The sequence below is a fragment of the Rhinolophus hipposideros genome, assembly GCF_964194185.1.
Source record: "Rhinolophus hipposideros genome assembly, chromosome: 17".
Lineage (NCBI taxonomy): Eukaryota > Metazoa > Chordata > Mammalia > Chiroptera > Rhinolophidae > Rhinolophus > Rhinolophus hipposideros.
Window position 1 is genome coordinate 48,594,510 of NC_138063.1, and position 21,648 is coordinate 48,616,157.

Sequence of the window (21,648 nt, forward strand, 5' to 3'; positions counted from 1 at the left end):
GTAAGAGGGCAATTGTGGCCTGGTGGCAAGCCTCTCTGGTCGGGCGACAAGGAGATCATCTATGTATTGCAACAGGGTGCAGTTGACTTGTTCTCGTGGGAAACTCGCGAGGTCAAAGCCAGGGCCTCACTGAATAGTGTGGGGAAGTTTTTAAACCCTTGTGGAAGCCTCGTCCAGGTGAGCTGCATTTGTCACCCTGAGTTAGGTTCAGTCCACTAGAAGGCAAAATTGGGTTGGTTTATCAGGGCCAGTCGGATGCAGAAGAAGGCGTCCTTGAGATCCAGGCATGTGAACCAGGTGGCCTCCGGTGGGACCTGGCTGAGAAGGGTGTAGGGATTGGGAACTACTGGATGTAGAGACTGAGTTGTCCGGGGCTGGCCTGCCCGGACCCGCCCAGACATTCCCGGACATGTTTGCACCTGGTTGCCCCTGGGCCAAGCTTAAGTTTCGATTCTATTGTTTAAGTTTAACTTTCGATTTCTCAGCCAGCCCGCCATGACGAAGCACCCTCTGATTGGTCGGTCCCCATATCGGGAGACCAGGCGTTTCTTTGATGTGCCTAAATCTATATATACAAGCTGTTACCTTCAATAAAGAGAGACTTGATCAGATTCCTGTCTTGTCTCCATTTCTCCCGTACCCCTGTTCCCCCAGCCCCTATTTCTCCCCCAGGTCTTCCGTTGTCGATCCTGCAGGTCGGGACACTGAGTTACTTGATTCACCACACAGAGATCCTGAACTGGGCGATATTCACCATTTAGCTTCTTGACGGGGAGCAGCAGTGTGTTCCAGGGGGATTGACACTCAACGAGGATGTCCGCATCTTACAGCTGTTCAAGATGTATATGGATGCCTATCTGGGCTTCCCTGGAGATCGGGTACTGTAGAAGCCATTGCGGCTGTGCTCTGGCCTTTAGTTCAATTATGACATGGGCCCGTTGGCTGGCAAGTCCGGGAGAATTGTCCTCTGCCCACACCCCTGGTACCTCAGTTTGGTAGAATTTAGGGTTTGTCTCGACGGCCTCTGATTCAAATAGTCTCTATTCTTTATCCCTAGGCATGTTGAGGGACAGGATGAGCTGCGGTTCGGTGGGGCTCAGGTTCATGGTTGTTTGGCTGGGAGACTCGAAGGAAATTTGTGCCCCTAACTTGGTGATTAGGTCTCTTCCTAGCAGAGGTATAGGGCACTCTGGTATATATAAGAACTCATGGGATACGACATGGCCTCCTACCTTACAGGTTTGGGACCGGCAAAACGGCTGACTTATTGCCTGATCTCCGGTGGCCCCCATGATGCTTATAGTCTGATTAGTCAGGGGAGCCAATGGGATGGTAACTACTGAATGTTCTGCTCCTGTGTCTACCATAAAGGTTATCTTCTGGCCCTCTATGTCCAAATCAACCCTGGGCTCGCTGGGGCCTAGTAGTAGAGAGCCCGGTCCCTGTCAATCAGAGTCTATGACAGGCCAGGCTGATGAACTCAGGTTCGTTTTCAGCAGGAGGGGCAGGCTGCCGATGGTTTCTGGGTTGAGGCCGCCCCCGATTAGGACATTCATTTTTCCAGTGTCCCATCTCCTTGCAGTAGGCACATTGATCATTTTTGAGCGTCCCACAAGGCTGCGTTGGATTTCTTGTTTGTCCTGCAGTTTTCCTCGGGTTGGTGTTTTGTTGGAGTGCTGCCACCAGTCGAGTTACCTTCTGTCTCATCCTTTTATCGGCTTCCCGTTTGGCTATGTTGCCACGGTTGCAGAACACCTTGTTAGCTACTTCTAACAGTTGAGTGATGTTCATCCCAGTGAAGCCTTCGAGCTTTTGGAGTTTTCGGCGGATGTAGGGGCTGACTGCGCAACAAAAGCCGCATTTACCATTCGCTGATTCTCTGGTGCCTCTGGGTCAAACGGGGTGTATATGCAGAAAGCTTCGCATATAGTTGCTCGTAAAAATCCCCGGGCGTTTCTTCCCTGTCTTGAGTTACATCAGCCATTTTTGACATACTTGTTGGTTTCTTTGCTCCCATTTGTCGGAGACCCCGCAAAATGGCCTCTTGATATCTTCTGATAGCGCCCCTACCTTCCTCTGTGTTGAAGTCCCAGTAGGGCCGATTCTCAGGGGCAGCCTCGTTAGCCCATCTCCCGATGTCCATGACGGCTGTTGGAACCATCTCCTCAAGCCATTTTCGGGCTTCTTGTAGAATTCTCCGCCTCTCCTCAGTGTTGAAGAGGGTACCAAGCAGCTGTTCGCAGTCTTCCCAGGTAGGCTGATGCGTTTGGACGATGGACTCCATGAGGTCGATCATGGCCTGAGGTTTTTCCAAATATGCCGGAGTGTGGTGTTTCCAATTTAGGAGATTAGTGGTTGTGAAAGACTGATCTACTATTACAGGCTGAGCCGGCTGAAGGGTGCTATCTGGGCCCGAGTTCAGGACCTCGGGTCTCGTGGAGAGGCATCTGGAGACCCAGGAAGTTTCGCGGCCTAAGGCGGCAGATGGGAGCTTGGGGTGTGGGCTCTGCAGGCCGATTCGCAGGTTGAAAGACCAGCAGCGAAATGGAGGGTGGTGGGGTGTCTAGGATTGCATCCATGGTGGGACGTATGGTGGCGGCGGAATTGGCAGCTCTCTTCAGGGTCCCCTTGGTGAATGGGCTTTGTCGGAGGTGCTTTGGGAGTTCCTTTCGGAACCTGGGCCACGAGAATCCTACACTGTCCCTTTTTACTAGAGCAGAACCATACCCAAGGTTGAAGGGTCCTGGCAACTTCCAATCAGGAGTCGATGTATGGAAATTGATCCGGGTGACCAGGATTGCCGGTCACCACGATGTAGACGCGTTGGACGATGGCCAGGTCTAGGGTCCCTTCTGATGGCCAGCCGACGTTAAAAGTGGGCCATTCTAATTCACAGAGGGTTCTTAATTTTCCTGGGGTCATGCAGACTCCATAGTCTCCACCAAAACCCTTTTTAAAATTCTTTAACATGCAGTCTAACTCTAACATGCAGTTCTTTAACATGTTGGCTTGCTCTGTTTCCCTCCGGTAGTGTACGATGTTGCAGACAGGGAGAGGGATTCACTCAGATGCTGCCCCGCTCGCGTCCCTCGCGGGAACTTAAGAGCGTCTTGGCTAAGGTGTATCCGTATAATGCCCGGACCAGGTCACTCCGTGGAGTGAATCACCGTTATCCCGTATGATGCTCGGGGAGACTCAAGCTGGAGCCTACTCAGATTCCGTAGCCGGGGCTGTGGAACCAAAAAATCAGGCACACAATCAGGCACTCACACAATTATACGGGGTGGACACCCTCCCAAGGGCTTCCCTGTCTGATAGGTTATAATAACCTACCGAGAGGTGATCAGGCTCCCCTTCTGTCACGTGGGACAGGACTGACTTTGACAGTGGCCTGGGGCTTACCTGGTCCAAGAGGAGGATCTGGCTAATTATCCCCAATCCCTCTCAGCGGGTCCAGCTGGGGAGGTGGGGGGCCATGGTCATCCGGGGAAGGGCTGGTTGGGGATCCGCCGAAATCGGCGAGGTGCGCCTCCACCCTTCTCGGGCTTCCCATCGCCCCGTGTCTCGCCTCTCGCCCCACACCGGTGGCGCAAGGGGCCAGCGCGGTTGGGTTTCTCAGTCAGGGAGCCAAATGTTGCAGAAAACAGCAAGGACCGAGAAACTCAAGCGGCACCCAAAGATCAGGAAGAATGCAGCTTTATTTCACCGGCAGGCTCAGTGGGATTGTTCCCAAAGACGGAGCACTCGCCGGGGTCGAGCATTTGGTTATGTAGTGTCTGGGCTTCCGGGTTTGAGAGAGTTCGCGCCATTGCTGTTGTGGCGCAAGGGGGTTGGTTAAAGTCGGTTGGGGTGACGGGAGAGTTTCTAAGGGCTGTTATCACCGGAGACTGCTCTAACATGCTGGGAAAGTCCCTAGCGGCTGTGATCACTGAAACTACTCTAACGTGATATTGTTGGAGACTGCTCTAAGAAGACCAGTGGCAATGAAGTTGGGCCAAGAGCAGGGAGGGGTTAAGTCATTGTGTAGGGCCTTGTAGGCTACTGTACAGATGTTGACTTTAACTTTGAAAGGCATGAGAAGTCAGTGGAGGATTTTAAGCAAATGAATGAGATGATTAATTTGTTATGTTGAGAAAAGACTGTAGTCATGGAGGAATTGGGGTAGTGGGTGAGGACAGAAGTAAGGAGGTCAGTTAGGAGATAGTACAGTAATATTACAAGGGAGAGAATGTGACTTGGAACAGAGTGGCAACAGTGCAGGGGTAAGAGGAAGACCAGTATTGCTGGTCAGCTAAGCAAGAGGAAGGTTGAGAGCTTACCATTAAATTTGGAACTATGGTCATTTTTAATGACTTTGGCTACAGTAGTTTTCCTGGAGTGGTGGACTCAAAAGTCTGAGGGAAGGGCAGTCAAGACAGACTGGAAGGAGAGACATAAGAAAGGATAGATATCACTTTCAGGAAATTTGCTTTAAAGGGAAAGAAAGAAGTAAAGCAGTAACTAGGGTGATTAGTGGGATCAGGAGAGGTTTTGTTTTAAAATAAAATAGTTGCATGTTTGTAATAGTGGGAAGATTCAGTAGAGAGAGAAAAACTGATGGTGCAGGAGATTTTTATATTAGGTAAAATGTTTTCCCAAAACTATACTTACCCTTATGATATGCCATGAGATCCATTCTGATACTTCCCACTTCTTTCCACTCTGTTCTATTCTCTTCTATTCTATACTGGTCATGCCATACAAAATTGGTTTCACAATTCAAGGTTTGAAAAAAGTACTGTATCCCATCATGCTGTCTAATTTAAGTTCCTTCCTCTTGCTTAGAATTGTCTTCCTGTGATAATAATACTTACCATGGAGAAGACTTGGTCCAGGAAACTCAGGCTAGGACAGTTGACAGACACCTGAGAAACTCAAGAATATTTTGTTTTACAGACTGACTGTGCTGACAGCCTAAAACTCAGTAGCCTAAGTGTTACTCAAAGCAGTCCATCACAGTGCTAACGTCTATGAGTCCATTCTCCCAAAGTCAGGCTTAAGGTGATTTAAAAGAACACGAAAACTTTAAAAATGAATGAAATATTCATATTTCTGGTAATAGTTTGTTTTGTGTAGCCTTGATGTTTGCTTTCACCCCTCTAATATGAATGTTTGACATTTTAACACACTAAAGTGACATTTAAAAATGAGTGGTTCGGTGAAGCTTCTTTTCTAGGAGTATGAGATTTTCTTAATTTCGTATGTGTGGGAATGTTAAGTTAATTATTACTAATGGTAAAACAATAGAGAATAATGCAGGGGTGCCCAAATGGCTCAGTTGGTTAGAGTGTGAGCTCTTAACAATAGGGTTGCTGGTTCGAGTCCCACATGGGCCAGTGAGCTGCGCCCTCCACAACTAGATTGAAGACAACGAGCTGCCAGTGCGGCAGCCAGATGGCTCAGTTGGTTAGAGCATGAGCTCTCAACAACAAGGTTGCTGGTTCAATTCCCACATGGGATGGGAAGCTACGCTCCCTGCAACTAGATTGAAAATGGCAACAGGACTTGGAGCTGAGCTGCGCCCTCCACAACTAGATTGAAAGAATGACTTGGAGCTGATGGTCCCTGGAAAAACACACTGTTCCCCAATATTCCCCAAATAAAAAAAAAGAATAATGCACACATGAGATTATAAAATAACAGGTATGCTAACAATTAAAAGTATTTTTAGAGTACATCTTGCTCACGTATATGCATACACACATATATACACACCTCAACTAAATTGTTCATAAGTCAAGCCTGGCATATAATTGGAGGTACTTATCAAATATTCACTAAGTGAATGAATGAAGAAATGAATGCATGAAGAAACAAATGGATGAATGAATGAACGAATCCAACCTAACTTACCAAGGTATGAGGTTTGACTTAACTTTTTCAGCTTAAGTTTTCTTCCTCCCCCACCCTCCTGAATCTATTTAGAGAAAATAATTTTTACCATTCTCAAATAGGGGTGTGATGTGAATATATATTAGAAAAATTACCATGAACTTTAAAAAAGAATAAGGTGTTTTGAGAATGATAATGCTACATTGCTACCTTTCTGCTTGGCTCCAAACCATCTAGTCGGTAATCTTGGCTTGTGATAAGAACATTGCACATGAATTCTTATCCTAGAGAAGAAATAAGACATTCTTATGCAAATAGAGTTGAATTTGGAAATGCAAAGATGTTAAACTCCAGTAAACTAGGTTATTCAAATTTGCACCAACAGTCATCCTAGTTCTCATTTCTCCTCACATTGAGACATCAAGATGGTATTGATTCAGTACAGAAAACTAAGTACACAAGTAAGCATGAAAAAGGGTTTTACTCCCTGTGAGAATGCAAGGATGCTCATTAAGGGCTGACAGGATATGCAGAGTAACTTCCTTCTGACGTTTAAGAAGAGTTTGGGTTGATGCCACTGGCCCACCATTGGTTGAGCACCATGAGTTAATTTTCCAAGGAGAGATTTCTTTACAATGACCTGACTTGCCCAGTTTCACTTGGGACAAAAACCATGCATTTCTGACATGACTGGCTGGGATAAGGAGTCCAGCCTATAGATATAGGTCAAGTAAAACAAAAGGCCAAAGTAGGCATCCAATGCACTGAATAAGCTCCAGGAGCACAACCTGTCATCAGCTAAATTAACCTGGGAGACACAATTCACTCCTAAACATATAGGACTATAGCTGGGGTAAAGGTCTATCCTTGTAGTTTGAAATGCAAGTATGAGAATCAAGGTATAGGAAGGATTCTGGTTGGAGACAACCATTCTCTGACTTTAATGGCCCAAATAACAGCTTCCGTTACCCAAGAGTTGGATAGTGAGCAACGACACATGAAGCTATAAAGCCAGCATGACGCTGATGTCAGTACTATGGACTGGGAGATTGCTAGTCTGCACTGGTCACTCCCCTGTAGGCAAAGCTTGACTGATCCATTCAGGAGAGCTTCTTTCCAAAGCAGAGATGCAGCAGGCTCTAAAATGAACCAATGAGACATGTGTTGTATATAAACTTAGGAGTCCTTCAGTTTTGTCATTGTATGAAATCTCACATTCTGTGATGTAAGAAAATCTTTGCAAATATCTGTAACCTACATCATTATCTAAACTGGATTGTAAACTCAAGCATGCATCAGAATAGAGAGCTTCTTAGAACATAGACTGCTAGAGACCAGACCCAGGGTTTCTGATGCAGTAGGCCTGGGGTGGGGCCAGAGAAATTTGCCCTGGTAACACATTCTCTACTGGTAAGGATGCTATTGGTGGGGTGAGGTGGGGGGCATACTTTAAGGACCACTGGTCTAAAGCAAAAAAAGAAATAAAAGGAAAAGAAAAAACAGGATCTCTTTGGATGATAAGTTGTCTTAGAGCAATGCATGGTTTGCTGAGTGAACATATGTAAACAGTTCTTTAAAAGCAAAGATATGTACACATAAATACTTAATTTTTTTGGTGTTTGTTTTACACTGAACTTGTACAATCAGGGTTCAAAGAGAAGAGCAGAGTCAGTAGGAGATTTTAAATATGGTGCAATGTGGGGGCAAGCTGAACAAGCCTGAAGTCTACAGTGCATATGGTCAGGAAAAGAATATTATGAGAGGGTGACCCCCACCCAGGGAACACAATATTTGGAGTCTCTGAGTTGAGGGAAGGCCCCAGCTCTCTTTAAAGAGCACACCTTATTAGGTCAGGACCATGAAGGATATCCCTTTTGACTAACTCAAAGTCAACTGATTGAGGATCTTAATCACATTTGCAAAATACCATCACAGCAGCAACTAGATTAGTGCCTGATTGAATAATTGGGACTGTAGCTCAGCCTAGCCAAGCTGATAACCCCAAAACCATCACATAACTCTGTACAGATGAATCTGTTTGGCTTTGAGGATGAACATTACATCTGAAATCAATTTTTTTTTTCTTTCATTTGCCACAAGCAGCCTGTAGCCAGTAGCTCTACACATTTCATAAGGGTCAGTAATGACGCCCCACATTATATATTTACATGTTTTTCTCAGCACCAGCAATAATAGGAAACATACAAGAAACAGAGTGGAAACAGCATCAACTTTGAGGAACATGGAGCTTTATCCAAATCTACTTCTATTGCTTTTAGTACTGTGCTCTTGAGCAAGTTACTTAATATTCCTGAGCCTCACTTTTCTCAGATGTAAAATGCAGACAGTGTCTACCTTGTGTGATTGCTGTAAGGAGCAACCGAACCATGGGAACAATAGAACATCACATGGCTTGTGGTGGCTCCTTGATGATGGTATGGCTGTTCTCTTCACCTCTGTGTTTTGATCACACCTTCTTCAGAGTGAGATTTTGTGACTCTCCAAGTTGCTAGTCTGGATTAATGGTTCTTAGTCCTGGCTGTGCATGAGAATGGCCTGGAAACTTTAAAAAATACCCACGATAGGCCCTCATTCCAGACTAATAGAATCAGAATCTTTTCCGGTAGGGCCCACATTCTGTAAAAGCTCCCTAAGTGATTCTGGAGTATAGTAGAGATTAAGATCCACCGGTCTAGCCTAATTAGCAACCTACCTCCCACCTTCTCATGTCCATTGCCTGAACCTACAGCCTGGATGCCCCTAGCTCCAAAAGCACTCTATTCACTGTTGCATGGTCTTTCTTTTCTTAGCAATACTGATTTCCCGAATTCCCTAAAACGGGAAACGAAATCCAACTTGAAAACCTTAAGTTGTCATTTCTTTCATCTCTTCATTTAAAATCAATACAGGTGCCACCTTTAGCAATTAAAATTAATTTTAGAAGTACCTAGACTGCTGAAAATCTGATGAAGCTAAAATTTATTTTTCTGATGATGATATTTAAAAAGCAGGGCTTCTTTTAATGTGATTCTTAAAGTGAAATTTTTTATAAATATATTTACTTTGGTATATGTTCACAAAAAATTAGATATGTAAAAGAATTTGTGTTTTAGATATTTAAATTTAAATCTATTTATATAAGTAAATTATAATATAAATGATTTAATATACATATAATTTATATAATTTATATTTAAAGTATATTTTATTTAATATGGACATTTATTTTTCTAATTTATATATTTTTAGCAGTGGTGTAGCAATTTATGTACACATGCACCCATATAGAATATGGGGTGTAGAGAAAGAGGATTTGTTGGAAAGTATATAACTGGAAATAGGTACCAATCTACATATCTTCACCACATGATAAACAGTACTATATTCTGTTCTGTCTTCTATTTATTTAACTCATCCATGTCTATTGTTTAGTACATGATATATTTTTATCACTTGATTTTTAGAAAGGAAAAATGGAAAGGACAATTGTATTAGGATCATGGTGGAAACACATAGAAGACATGGCAAAATATGTCATAGAAAGTATATTAGTTTTCCAGCACTATAGTAACAAATTACCATAAATTTCGTCACTTAAAAAAACAGAAATGTATTCTCTTACAGTTCTGGAGGCCCAAAGCCCCAAATCAAGGTGCTGGTAAGGCCAGGACCCGCTGAAGGCTCCTGGGGGGAGCCCTCACTTGCCTCTTCCAGCTGCTGGTGGCTGCAGGTGGCTCTGGGCTTGCGGCTGCATCACTCCAGTCTCTGCCTTTGTCATGGTCCTCTGTTCTTATCCCGTGTCTTCTCCTCTTCTGTCTCTTGTCATTGGCTTAAGGATCCACCTGGATAACCCAGGATGACTTCATTTTGAGATTCTTAACTTTACTACAAGGTTTTTTATTTTGCTTTTGTTTTGTTTATTTTTTGCAAAAAGATCCTTTTTGCAAAGATCCTTTTTCCAAATAAGGTCACTTCCAAATAAGGCTCTGGGGGTCAGGGTGTGTACATATCTTTTTTGGGGCCATCATTCAATTCATTATACGTCTTAGGGAACAAGAAGTCTGCCTCATTCCTTCTTTTCTCCCTGACAGAGTACAAAGATTTTCATCCTCAGGCTTTGTAGCTTCATCACTGCATGATGTTTTCTGTACCCCAGGCCAGACATCCACGTCCCAGGCAAGAAAAATGGGAAGGGAGCAAAAAATCCAAAAGAAACAAACAAACAGGCCATCCCTTTCATAAAAGTTTTCCTGGAAGTATCGCCCAGTGACTCCAACTTGGATTTCATTTACTAGAGTGGGTCATATGGCCATTCCTTGCTATAGGCTGTGAGGGAAAGTGACAATTTTATCTTCCCAGACCTTGTAATAAAGGAAGGCAAGGATACAAGCAATTGTGAATGGCTTGTGGTGGTCAATCCTTAGTGTTTGCTATAACTGCTAATAGGGAGAACATACTATTGGCTCAAGACCCAGATCTTTTAGAAAATGACACGCTGGAACTGGACTAGAATGCCCCCTTCCATATGTCAGCTATTTGGGTTTGACTGTCCTGCATTGATGTTGGATAGTTGCATAATATTGTCTGAATGTTGATGATACATGCTTTTAGTCTTTAAGGGGAGCCAATCGGGTTGGCAGATTTGCAAATAAAATATAGGACACCTAATTAAATTTGAATTTCAGGTAAACAGTGAATAACTTTTTGGTATAAGTATGTCCCAAATATTGCATGACACATACTTGTATTCAACAATTATTCATTATTAATCTGAAATTCAAATTTAATTGAGTGTCTTATATTTTAGCTGGTAGATCTAGTTAGAAACCTCTACTCTAGGCCAGAATATTCACCCATGCACTAATTCCTCAGAGGTACAACTATTGATTATGCCTATCATTGTTAAAGATAAGTTTCAAAGTTGTTAACATTGATTATACCATGTATGAGATCTGTGCTTGGATAGAAGGAGAGAAGAACTAATCCCTTTAACAAAAAATACTTAGAATTCAGAGATATTCCTTTTAAACATTAGTGTTGTCCTTTGAGGAACACTCCACAGGCTATCTAGGAAAATGTGTTCCATGAGGAAGATGATCTGTTCATCCATACTATTCAAATATTCTCAGTCTATGGTCAAAGGTCCAGATATATAAGTTCCTAGACTGTGGGTGTTAAGCACTCTCAAAATAGACCATTATGATTAATCTGTTCTAATTTTGCAACATCTTTAAGATCTCCTACTGGGAATTAAGGTCCAACTTTCAGGGTAAATGATTGTACAGAACTGCGGGCAAGTCTGTAGTAATTGTTGTCATCCTTGGTCTTGGGACTCATTTTGTCTAAACTACTTTATTGGCATTTGTGGTGCTTTGTTACTAAAGAATGACTTTAACTCTGGCAAAGAAAGCCCCTAGAAAGAAGTATGAACTAATTTCATCTGCCATGGGACTCATTTAACAAATGAGCTGTCTGCCCCTCACACTCATGGGCTTTCACAAAAAGAACTAAGAAAAATGGGGTGATCAATATTACTGGAAAGAAAAAAGTATACAAAATGAGACAAGAGTATTGTCTCACTAATGTGTGTGCTACATCAGGAGAAGGTAGCAATACATCCTTCTCATTGATTTTAGAAAGTGTATAATCGAGGCCAGTGTTCATCATGAAATTGGCTAGAAAAAAAAATGCACCTGGAAAAAAGCACTTGCCTTGAGAATGAACATGGTCAACCCACTGCACAGTTACAGGTCAGCAAGTGGGTACAAAATTTGATAAGGAAATTAGAGGCTTAATGTGCAGATATTGAATGTTCTAAAAGAAAAGATCATTTCAATTTAAAATTACTGGTCCACAAAAATGGTGCTGATTAAATTAGATTAGATTAGATAAGATTTATATATCTGCTTATAAATTCCAGAGATGATTTCAAAAGTACACATTTCTACTTTCCAAATAACTGCTTTGTATTTTTATTAAATTTTCATATCACTCTTGCCCATTGATGTACACATTTAATAGTATTTACTTTTATAATCAAGATAGGAACCCCAAAATCTCTTTCTCAATGGATTTGTGTACATATTTCCCTATGAAATAAAAGTTCTATTTGTGCTTGTAAAAGTCTCAAATTAATAATGGCAGATTAGGCAATCCACCTGTCATTGCTATTGGCCGTAGCTCCCAGGACCCCCCCCCCAAGGGTCATTTGCCTTTTTTTCTCATTTCAGTGGCCACTGACAAACCCCAGCCACGTAAACTTGGGATTTTTCCACCACAAGAAATAAATAAATGAAGATCTTCAAATGCAATTAGTTTAAAATAGACTTTTAGCTTTCAAATCTGAGTCACAAAGAATATCATTGACTTTAAGAGGGGGCATCTTTCTTTTGTTCATTGCTATAATATTTTATCAGTGATTGTAAATATTTTTTTTTAGGTAATATCAGTCTTCAATTGCATTTCCTTCTCTAAAACTTAATGCTAATGTTGAGCTGGCAGGGACTGGTAAACTAAAGGCCCATTGGCTGTGCCATATCTAGTGAACTCATTAATCTTACACTTTTATAATTCTCTCTAATATAGTAGACAGAAAAATTGTTCATCCTCCTGTAATATCAGTCTAACTTCTTGTAAAAGGCATTAATGGACTAAGCTAAGGCAGCCAGTTTAGAGGTTGGCTTCAGAAAAAGCTCTTAGCTGAATGGTAAAAACAAAATGTGAATGCAGAAATAGTGAGGACGATGGCTAAAATGACTGATTTCCTGATGTATGAGGGGTCCTACCTACTCTAAGGTCTTGGGTGTACCAGGCACAAGGAACAGATAGATGTGGGACCCCATGTTGTCTGCTTTGTGGCATGGTTTTAAAAAGAGATAGCAGGCTCTAGAAAGGTGGCCAAAGGAGTTCAAGGTGAGTAATCAATCATGTATTAGAGCAACAACAATGGTGGCTACTATTTACTGACTACTCACTTTGGACCAGACATTTTTAGATGGGGAAACTCAGGCTTTGAGCTGTAAAGTTACTTGCCCAAAGTCACAGAGTCATTTGCCTCCTGGTTTCTCTGATTCAGGGCAGTGACAGGGGCATGAATAGAATGTTTACCAGTTTTAAAATACTATTTCCACCATTTTTTCAGTGTTTCTTTGTGCTGTCCTCCACCACCACATAATCCTCACATGTCCCCTTCACCTAAGGGGCACTAAGAGTATTCCTAATGGCTCAGTGGGTGAGTAGCTTGAATTCCTCATCACATAAGATTGTACCACATTCAGCAGCATTATAGGAATATCATGTATTTGGATTTTGGAGACCTGGGTTTCAGTCCTGGATATTGCTTATTCCTTCCTTACTTTATTCAACAAATATTTATTGAGTGTCAAAAACTAATTTATTATGAAGCTAATGAAAACTTAACCTCCAGGGCTCCTCACTTGGAGAGGCCCTTTTCAAAGTCTTAGGCGAGCCTGTATCGATGCATTCATTTGGTCATGCTTTTTGTAAAAAATCTCAATAATAAGATATTTCACCATAATCAGTTAAGACCATTGTCACTTTCACTCAGACTTCCCCTTGTGTTTTCTGGGAATGGAGGGCTCCAGGCACTTCCGGGGATCTGGCTAAGGGATAGCTGACTGAAGATGCATTTAGCTTGGATTTCGTGGCTATTTGTATGTAGTCCATAGTCACTTCTGTATGTGGTCAGGCTACTGCTAAACATCTGGGGTAGGAAGGGTTTCCAGGAATACGCCTACTGCCTACTGCATCAATCTTCCCAAGGTTTTGCTATAAAAGTGACCAGAGATCATGTTGTTGAACTATGAATATGTCCTATAGTACTTAACACCATAAACATTGGATAGGAGAGGAGAAACTAGCCAGAAACTAGCCTTTGGAGAATTCTTCCAATTGCCAGATACATAAAATTCAAAGTAGAAAATCAATTCTCATTGACTCCTGGTCAAAACAGAAGTTCTCTCTGGTCAGGAATATAGAAAAAAAATGCAATGGATGCAATTATAAATGTGCCAGGCAATGCCTTCTTTTTGATGAGAATTGCATGTACCAGATTTTATCAGAATTCCTAGTTTTGTAGGGTGCAGACCTAGGTACTAAAAATAATGAATTAGTATGTGAAATTGAAAATTTATCAAAATGAAATACTAACATTTACAAAGATAACAAGAAACTCCTATTAGGCCATTACAATGAGGACATCAAAGACAAACTGTTGAATGCCATCAGTTCAAAGAGTAGTTAATATTAGTTACTGCACAAGAACTTGAAATCCTACAACTCTACATGAAAGAAACATGATAGGCATTTTTCCAAATTGACAACAATCCTAATGACTTATGTGACATTACCAATAATGAGTTTTAAAGCTGAGCTATCAATACAAACTAGACAGTGAATCAATCAAACAATCAATAAAACAGAGGAAATATCAAATTGCTTTCCAATTTTCTCTATGTAATATTTTCTCTAATACCTCTTTTTGTCATAAAAATTTTGTATTGGTAATTTTGCATTTTTTTTAAAGGGAGTCCTTCAGAATGTATACGAGATCTGACAATTAAGTGCGTGAATTTGTTGCAACTATGTTGCTAACTTTTTCGATATCAGAGGGATTATTCATTATGAATTTGTACCAACAGGACAAATAGTTAACCAACTTTACTATTTGGAAGTGCTGAAAAGGCTGCATGAAAAAGTTAGACGACCATAACTTTTCACCAACAATTCATGGCTCTTGAATCACAACAATGCACCAACTCACACGGCACTGTCTGTGAGGGAGTTTTTAGCCAGTAAGCAAATAACTGTATTGGAACACCCTCCCTACTCACCTGATCTGGCCCCCAATGACTTCTTTCTTTACCCAAGGATAAAGGAAATATTGAAAGGAAGACATTTTGATGACATTCAGGATATCAAGGGTAATATGATGACAGTTCTGATAGCCATTCCAGAAAAAGAGTTCTAAAATTGCTTTGATGGGTGGTAGGCACTGGAGTCCATGCATAGCTTCCCAAGGGGAATACTTGGAAGGTGACCGTAGTGATATTCAGCAATGAGGTATGCAGCACTTTTTCTGGGATGAGTTCACAAACTTAATTGTCTTACTTCATATATAAGCTTTAGGCCTCATAAACCTAGATAAACCAGCCCTGCTGGTCTTTCACTAGGTACCAGTGATAAACACTGGAATTCAAAAATTATGCCTGCCCCTGCCTCTGGAACTACATTCTGACAGGGTCAGCTATTAGAGAACCACATAAAATAAAATGCATAATGAGTTAGATGATGATGAATGCTCAAAAGAATAGCAAAGTAGAGAAAGAGAATGAAGGGGTATGAAGAGATTTTGCAGCTTTTAGATACCAGGAGGAAAGACTTCACTAAGAAGGTACATACCACTGAGAAAGGAGGGGTGAGATGAGGGGCTATGGGGCAAAATGGGTGTCAGACAGAAGAAAAGGCCAGGACAGATGCTTAGGAGTGAGCTGGTGTATTACAGTTCAAACTGTCTGGAGGGGGGTTGGGGGGGGGAGAGAGAGAGAGAACGAGAGAGAGAGAGAGAGAGAGAGAGAGAGAGAGAGAGAGAGAGAGAGAGAGAGAGAGAGAGAGAGAGGAGAAATTAGTTCGGAGAGCCAAGCAGCAGGGACCCACAGAGAGTGCAGGGCCATCAGCAGTTATAGGGATGTTGGCTATTACTGAGTAGGAAGGAAAATCATTGAAAGGTTTTGGGCAACAGATTGACATGATCTGTCATAACATTGTAAGAGAATCATTCTAACTGCTGTTTTGAAAACTGACCAAAGGCAACAATTAAGGAATCTGGGAAACCAGTTGGAAGCTATTGTAATGACCTAAGGGGGAGATGGTGGTGACGTGAATCAGGGTGGCTGTGAGGCTGGAATGAGATGGCTGGATTCTGGATAGATTTTGAAAACAGAGCTGATGGGGTTTACTGACATAATTGAGGGAGCTTTGAGAGAAAAAAGGAACCAAGGATGATTCCAGCATTTTTTGTCTGAACAATTGGAAACATGACATTGCTATTTATTGCAATGGATAAGACTTTGACAAAACTAGGTTGCTCAGTTCTTCTTATGTAAATTTTGAAGTGATGTCAAGTAGGTAGTTGAATATATGACTTCCGGAGAGCCATGTAGACTGGAGATATAAAAGGGAGCTTTCTACGTGAGTGGAAGAGTATGCGTAGAAATACTCTTTTCCAAGGTTGGAAAGAGGCTAAAACAACAACAAAAACTAGGCAGTACACTAATGCTTAATTTCTGTCATTTTTCTAAGTGTTCACCAAAGTTCTATACATTTTACAAACATTAACTCTATCATCACACTCTCTAAGTGAAAATTAGTCCACTGTTTGTGTACTGCCTCAGGTTTCCAAAAAACCAGTGAACTACTTAGGATCTCTCACACATTGCTGATTTCATAATTTAAAAATATTTCTAAATACATATGGTGTATGGAACTCCATGGAAGCCACAACTTGAAATTGTTTTTTTGTTGTGTTTTTTTTTTTTAATTGAATTTTGTCTCTTCTTTTCCTATAAGCATTGGAGGTTGGGAGTTTTAGTTTTATCATTTTTTCTTTGCACAGTTGGTGAGTACTGGAATTTAAAATATTTTTAATAAAAATATTGAAAAAAGTTACACTGAATCCTGAATAAGGTTGTGCCCTGGTACTTTCATCATTTTCTGAGAGCTCACTGCTAACTGGGTTACTGACTAGCTCCTGAAGAAACCCCAGTCAAGATTTGATATATAAGAAATTTTCCAAAGAACGTGCTTAACATTTGGTCCTTTAAATTTTTTAAACTGTCTCCTTAAAATGAGTTAGAGCCTGTGAAACTATCAATATATCTATATGCCATTATATAGCACTGCCTCCAGAAATATCTTTAGTAAGGTGGATTCAGCAAGGGACGTTTACGAAAAAGTCAATTACTCAAAGAAATTTTGTGTTTGTTTTTTTATACTACAGTACTGCATTTGAGAATATTGCCAAGTAAAAATTTCACAATCGACACGTGTCCCATTTGGGAGACCACCTCAGGGATGCTGTAGATGCCTGATCACTGCACTGTACACCTGAAGCTGAACAATAATGAATGCCAACTATAATTTTATATATATATGTATATATGTGTATGTATATACTTACAAGAAGTGGAGTACAGCATTAGGAATAGAGACAGTGGAAATGTAATGGCTCTGTGCGATGTCAGAGGGATAGTGGATGGGGGTAGGGAGGTTCACACAGTGTGAGGGATATAAATGATAAACGTCTAAGTATTACTTTGTCTTGTGCACCTGAAACTAATAAAAAAAAAAACAACAACAGCTTAACAAGAGAAAAAAAATTTATATTCTGAGTTATTATGCTATATTATCTTTCAAGCTGCTTACTTCTAACTGTTGACAAAATGCTGTTCTGAATTTGTTGTTAAATGACTTGAAGGTTTTAATGTAATACTCTCTTTTTAATAAAATTAATAAACTAATAGACTTTAATAAATTTAATAAAATTAATAAAATTTAAAAATTTATAAAATAATTCAATATATATTTCTGAATTCCTTTTAGATTTTAAACCCCTAGTTGTTACTGTTTTTCTGATGGAGTAGTCTGATTCCTTTAAAGAAAAAAATCCATCAATCCTGTTTCTATTTTTATCTTAGATTCCATGAAGCTGAGGAAAATTAATAAACAATTGTGTTTTAACAAGTAAACCTGAACTTGAGGTGTCAGTAGAATTCATCCTTTGGAATCAGATATACCTGGTTTTGAATTCCAATTTACTGTTATTGTATGATATATTATTTAACTTTACTAATTCTTTGTTTTCTTGACTGTGAAATGTGCATAAAATATGACCCGCAGGGAATATTAAATTAGTTAAAATATGTAAAGCATTTCCCATTGTACTTGACTAATTATCGTTAATTTCTCTTTCCATAAAGATAATAATATTGATCTTTTCTTTTTATATGAATGTTCATTTTACTATTTGTTGCATATAATAGCCACTTGGTAAATATTTTTGTATTGAATTACTTAAAGCTAACTCAAAACTTCATTGTAAATAAATAATAATTTCAGTAATAATTACAGCTAATATTTACTAAGGGATTTCTCTGTTCCAGGCATTACACTTAAGTGCCTTATGTGCATGTATTCATTCATTCAATCCTTGGAATAAACCTTCAATCTGTGGAATAGATGAGGCCTATTATTTTCCTACTTTACAGGTGATGGAGTCTAGATACAGAAGGGTTAAGGAATTTGCCCAAGGGCATGGTATCTAGTCCAGTTTAATCTTAAACAGTCTGAATTTAGATTTGGTGTGTGGCCTTCCATAAGATTTTATTACCATCTTCTAAGAGAGTATGTGTTTCCAATAAGCACATTGTTTTACAACTAATCAAAAGCCTTGTTGTTTTAAAGGCTCAGATGAAGTTTACACATATATTAGGAACTCTGGAAATCATTTTGATAATTTCATTAGTTTAATTTTCCAAATGGACAAAAATGTTCATTCCACACTGACCATCCCTGAATGAGAACCTCCTGTTTCTCTAGTGAGGAGTTGGAGCGATTTCAAGAATAAAAGAAGGATGTACTGATTCTTCATTAAAAGTGGGGCAATCAAGTGCTATGCAGAGTCCCTGTCCCTTCCTCTCTGCTCTCAACCACATATGATGCCTCAGGGAAGTGATTCAGTAGCTCCTGTCCAGCGTGACACATACTTTCCATCTTCCCTGTTGTAATTTGGGTTACTCTGTGCTGTGTTGAGTCTTGCCTTTTATTCCCTTTACTCTTATTGAGCCTGCATACATCCAGAGACAAAAATATAAAAATCACATTACAATTGCATTTTTACTTGGATGAAATGAAATCTGTGAACAGGATCCCACAAATAAATATTTATACCAAAGCAAGACACAATCACAACTCAGAATCAAGAAAACAAGGAACACGGGACAGACATGCCAAAGCATAAAAAGCAGAGACTAATGGCAATGGGCTACTACTTAGTTGTGATAAGAATTGTTAGGTTTCAGAAAAGAAAATACCTAGGTTCCCCTGGCTAGTGGCCCCTCATCATATTCTTACATTTCCAGCAAGTACAATACTTTTTTTTTTTTAATTTCAAGCACATAATGTTAAAATAAAATGAAGTTTTGGAATCCACTTCATTTTAACATATTCCCTCCTAACAAGATTCAATGTTTAACCCACAGGCAACATGTAATAGAAGACTCACCTGATTGTGACATTCATGCGACTTTCCTCTCACAGGATTAGGAAGAACACAGAGAAGGCTGTGCATTGGTCACCCAAGTATAAAATTGTAACTCCAACGCAACTTTAACTCTCTTGTTGTCCATTAATTATATAGTTAAGGCTGATCTCAATTTATCTGAAAACACTTTGGTGTTATAAAGTTCCCAGGCCCTGAACTCTGAAACTAGCAAGATAATGAGCCTCTTCAGGATTTTAATCCTCTATTATTTCAATTTCCAAGTATATTGGACAGATTCTCTTGCATCACTCTTTTGCATGTGTATTTCCTTTTAACGAGGTAACTGCCAATCTCCCTTCTCTAGATTCTAAGTAACTTGAGGCCAAGAAACTGCTGAGCCCATATTTGAATCTATTGCAGAATTTTCAGAAGCTCAATAAATATTATTAAACTGAAATACACTAAATAAGTATTTATAATGCCTAAAAACTTCTCTTTTGATGGGTAATATAATTTCCTTTTGACCCACCTCAAATTTATAAGTTATGTCATTGTTACCAAAGATGAGAATTTCTGTCTTGAAGAGGAATGCATGTAAATGAGCATATGAATAACTATTTTTAATTTCATGAAGAGAATATTCATTGCAATCCTCAATTTGCATTGTAAATATTGTAATTAGAACAGAGACAATCCCTGGCAATCTTTAGAGAAAAGATGATTAAACAGTTTTAGAGAAAGCTTTCATTTTCCTAAGCAGCCTACCGTAGAGGTTTAATATGATTATTTAGGTCAGGTCTAATAGATGAGATTTTATAAAGCCTTAGCAAAACCCATCCATCTTGCTAATCCTTTACCTGAAGAATGTAAAAATAAAAATTTATTTCATTTTATAAATATTTACTCAAGTTAGCTTTTCTCTTTCTCTTTTTTAACTGCAAATCTTGTAATTTTTTTTCAACAACATCCAAGGACCAAATCCCCTGCCTGTTAGAAATGATGCTACATCATCCTAATATTTTATGTAAAACTGATCTTAAAAATAACCACTAGATGGCAACGAATCAGCATAAAAATGTAGGTCTTGCACTAAGACACCCACTGATAGTTCCAAAGGGCAAGAAGAGAAACTAGTTCTTCATAGATGCTTCACCCTTTCGTCTCCCTCAGCATCTACATAGTCTTGAAGGATGAGAGGAACCATGGCTCACCATTGATGGCACTGGTGGATGGGGACATGGTGAGAAGGAAGCAGCAGAGAAAGGAAATAAACATGAGCTTTGGAATCCGGAAGACCTGAGTTTGAATCTTTGCTTTATCACTGATAGATAAATGATCTTGCATGAATTGCTTAACTTTTCTGGGCCTCAGTTGCCCCATTGGTAAAACAATAATATTCATACCTTATTCATAGGGCACAATGAGGATCAAATGAGATGAGATGATCAAATGCATATAGTACCTTGTATGTGAAAGGTGCTTAATAAATGGCTGCTATTACAGGGCCATTATTTGTTATCTGAAACCCCTGGGGCCAAATTTGTTTAATAATTCAGAATTTTAACTTATTTTTTAAATATTTTATTGGGAAGGGGAACAGGACTTTATTGGGGAAGAGTGTGTACTTCCAGGACTTTTTTCCAAGTCAAGTTGTTGTCCTTTCAGTCTTAGTTATGGAGGGCGCAGCTCAGCTCCAGGTCCAGTTGCCGTTGCTAGTTGCAGGGGGCGCTGCCCACCATCCCTTGCAGGAGTCGAGGAGTTAAACTGGCAACCTTGTGGTTGAGAGCCCACTGGCCCATGTGGGAATCGAACTGGCAGCCCTAAGAGTTAGGAGCACCGAGCTCCTAACCATCTGAGCCACCGGGCTGCCCAGAATTTTAACATTTTTAAATGATAAAATAAAGCATAAATTATATACTTGTGCTCAGTGGGGAATAGGGCAGAATTCTACGATCAAACACATTTATATTTCTATAGAAAAATATGTTCATACTAAATGAAATAACTAATGTATCTAATTATCAGTGCAGGCCAGATTTTGTCACCAGTGAGTTAGAAGAATGCCTCATTTTTGGAGCTTTGAGGGTTTTAGAATTGTACATAAGGAATTGCGGGTCTGAACTGTCCATTTATAAACCGTTTCTGCATGGTCCTATTGGCATGAATGCCCTGAGTGAGGGGTGGGGAGAATGTTGAGCCGATCCCTTTAATTTCTATGCAGTTCCCATCATTCTGGGGAAACTATGGCGTTGACTACTTTCTCTAGACAATTTTGTTTTCAGAACTAGCATCTTTCAAAATAACTGCATAAAAAGCTGGGGAAAATACATAATTTTCTTTACCTAAGCATGAGAATTCTTGGTGAAGAAATAGGCTTCTATTAGAGCAAGCATTAAGAGGTCAAAATTAGAATAATGATATTTACCAAGTAAAGTTATATTTTAAAATTCTTTACCTCATGAGCTTTATTTTAAAAGCATTGATAAGGCATAGTGGCA